Source organism: Aethalodelphis obliquidens, unplaced genomic scaffold (assembly GCF_003676395.1).
Source record: "Aethalodelphis obliquidens isolate GAN/ISIS:26980383/991018 unplaced genomic scaffold, ASM367639v1 scaffold66, whole genome shotgun sequence".
NCBI classification, from domain to species: Eukaryota; Metazoa; Chordata; class Mammalia; order Artiodactyla; family Delphinidae; genus Aethalodelphis; species Aethalodelphis obliquidens.
The window spans coordinates 2,605,369-2,608,221 of NW_020838010.1; the positions used below are offsets into that span (position 1 = coordinate 2,605,369).

Below are 2,853 nucleotides of genomic sequence, written 5' to 3' on the forward strand. Positions count from 1 at the left end.
AATGGTAAATAGGATAGTTTCCTTAATTTCTCTTTAAGATTTTTCATTGTTAGTGTATAGGAATGCAAGAGATTTCTGTGCATTAATTTTGAATCTTGCTACTTTACCAAATTCATTGATTAGCTCTAGTAGTTTTCTGGTAGCATCCTAATATGAGGAAACCTCTAAAATTGGAAATAAATACTAATGCAAAGACCACGTCAGCTTCTCTCATCTGAGATGACCAGCTTCACCCTTTCCATTGGCTTTGTATATTAATCCCAAGATTATGAACATGCTTTACCTACATGTAACATAACCCTTCCCAGATAGATCGTAAGCTCTTGACTCTTCATCAGGGACTAGAGTTGTCAGTTTTACTCCCCTGGCAATGGCAATGAAATGACCCAGAGCTCCCCAGGTCTTGTGCCACAAGGCCTGGAAGGAAGCTGTATGGGTGGCAGGGCAGAATCACCTTATCATTTAGTATAACGTTTTCCACAGGTGAAGGGAGGGGATCGTTTCAAAACCCAGTATCTTCCTGCAAAAAATAAAATCCATCATCATATCAAGTGAAAGTCAAGGTATCTTCATTTGAGGTCACAGAAGTTATGGAATTTAAGACTGGTAAAGTTCAGGAGGTGAGAAATGTTTTAGCCACTGACTAGGAAATAGTGTTATGTCCTGTCTGAGACAGTTGCATTATGTTTGATAAACAAATATCTATGACACACATTGCAAAACTTAGATTAAGAAACCTCAGGGCAGAGGACAGATCATCACATGTAGAAAATACCGAGGCACTTAGCCAGTACACAAAGAGGAGTGTGGCTTCAGAACTTGAAAGCCTGTGTCCCTAGGCCTTATTTTTTTCTCCTTTTTAACTTATTCTGTAGATACATGTTTGAACTGAGGCAACAGTTTTAATTTTTATATATGCAAACATAGAAATAGTATGCATTGCCTCTGAAATTTAACATAACACATGAACTTCTCAAATAGAATTTTAGAGCTGTAATGGACTTTAAGGATAATCTAGAGTTCAATCATTCATTTATTTACAAATGAGGAAACTGGGGCTTCAAGAGGTTAAGTAATTTATCCAAGTTTACAGAACTAGTTATTTCAGAACTGGGGACCGGAACACAGATCTCCTGACTGGGCTCAAAGCTCAACCTATTTTGCTACATTGCCGACCTCATGTCAATTTGCCAGACGTTTGATAATCTAATCATAAGCAAAATTACCATAACCACATTTATTAAAGTGCCCTGTATTGCTCAGATTAAAAGAACAATCAGGAATATCATTTTAAAAAAACAGGAAAATATGGTTTGTTCCATTTATGTGGAATGTGTCTGAGAAAGCAAGTGGAAATTTTGAGGGGAAAGATGATTTCTTCTCCATTACCTAATTTGTTAAAGAAAAAAAGTAAACTCTTCCAATACATTTGTCAATTATCTGCATGTGGTCAATCTACTCTACAAAGGTCCACTCCTTTGTAGAGGAGGTTGCAACCTCCTCTTTACCCAATGGATACATGGAGTTGGTGGTCAACTTGCCCCATCTATATGCCTTCCATACTTCCTGTCTGCCACTTTTATGACATTCCTGCTATGATACAGTTAAATATAACTGTATCAGCAAATATTCAAGGCCAGTAAGACCTGATATCAGAAAGGAACTTTGCAGTGTTATGGAAAATGTGATATTCTCAGGAGTTGAGGCCAGGAAGACATTTGGGGTATCTGCCAAATATAATTTTATAACACTAGCTCTTTCATTCCTGTTTGCTTCTGATCTTTCTATCTTCTGCACAGTATAAAAGAAACTGTAAAAGTTCAGAAATATTCTAAAGTCAGAAATAATCTGAAGATGGTGGAGTAGAAGGACATGCACTCACTCCCTCTTGTGAGAGACCCAGAATCACAAATAACTGCTGAACAATCATCGACAGAAAGACACTGGAACCCACCAAAAAAGATACCCCACATCCAGAGACAAAGGAGAAGCCACAATGAGATGGTAGGAGAGGTGCAATCACAATCAAATCAAATCCCATAACCCCTGGGTGGGTGACTCACGAACTGGAGAACAATTATACCACAGAAGTCCACCTACTGGAGTGAAGGTTCTGAGTCCCACATCAGGCTTCCCCCCTGGGGATCCAGCAATGGGAGGAGGAATTCCCAAAGAATCGGACTTAGAAGGCCAGTGGGATTTGATTGCAAGACTTCAACAGGTCTGGGGGAAACAGAGACTCCACTCTTGGAAGGCCCACACAAAGTAATGTGTGCATTAGGACGCAAGGGGAAGGAGCAGTGACCCCATAGGAGACTGAACCAGACCTACCTGCTAGTGTTGGAGGGTCTCCTGCAGAGGCAGGGGATGGCTGTGGCCCACCACGGGGACAAGAACATTGGCAGCAGAAGTTCTGGGAAGTACTCCTTGGTGTTAGCCCTCCCGGAGTCCACCATTAGCCCTACCAAAAAGCCTGTAAGCTCCAGTGCTGGGTCGCCTCAGGCCAAACAAGCAAGAGGGAGGGAACTCTGCCCTACCCATCAGCAGACAAGTGGGTCAAAGTTTTACTGAGCTCTGCCCACCAGAGCAACACCCAGCTCTACCCACCACTGATCCCTCCCATCAGGAAGCTTGCACAAGCCTCTCAGATAGCCTCATCCACAAGAGGGCCAACAGCAGAAGCAAGAAGAACTACAGTCCTGCAGCCTGAGGAACAAAAACCACATTCACAGAAAGATAGACAAAATGAAAAGGCAGAGGACTATGTACCAGATGAAAGAACAAGATAAGACCCCAGGAAAACAGCTAAGTGAAGTGGAGATAAGCAAGCTTCCAGAAAAAGAATTCGGAATA

At 41.6% G+C, this 2,853-nt stretch overlaps 1 long non-coding RNA gene across 1 annotated transcript; it reads right to left on the minus strand.

Annotated features, from left to right (window-relative positions):
- Positions 1-445: 445 nt before the first annotated feature.
- On the minus strand, positions 446-2,488 carry LOC113610993 (uncharacterized). The gene is made up of 2 exons (XR_003429318.1): positions 2,332-2,488; positions 446-520 (listed from the first exon to the last, which is right to left on the minus strand). It is a non-coding gene; the product is annotated as an uncharacterized LOC113610993 (long non-coding RNA).
- Positions 2,489-2,853: the final 365 nt, after the last annotated feature.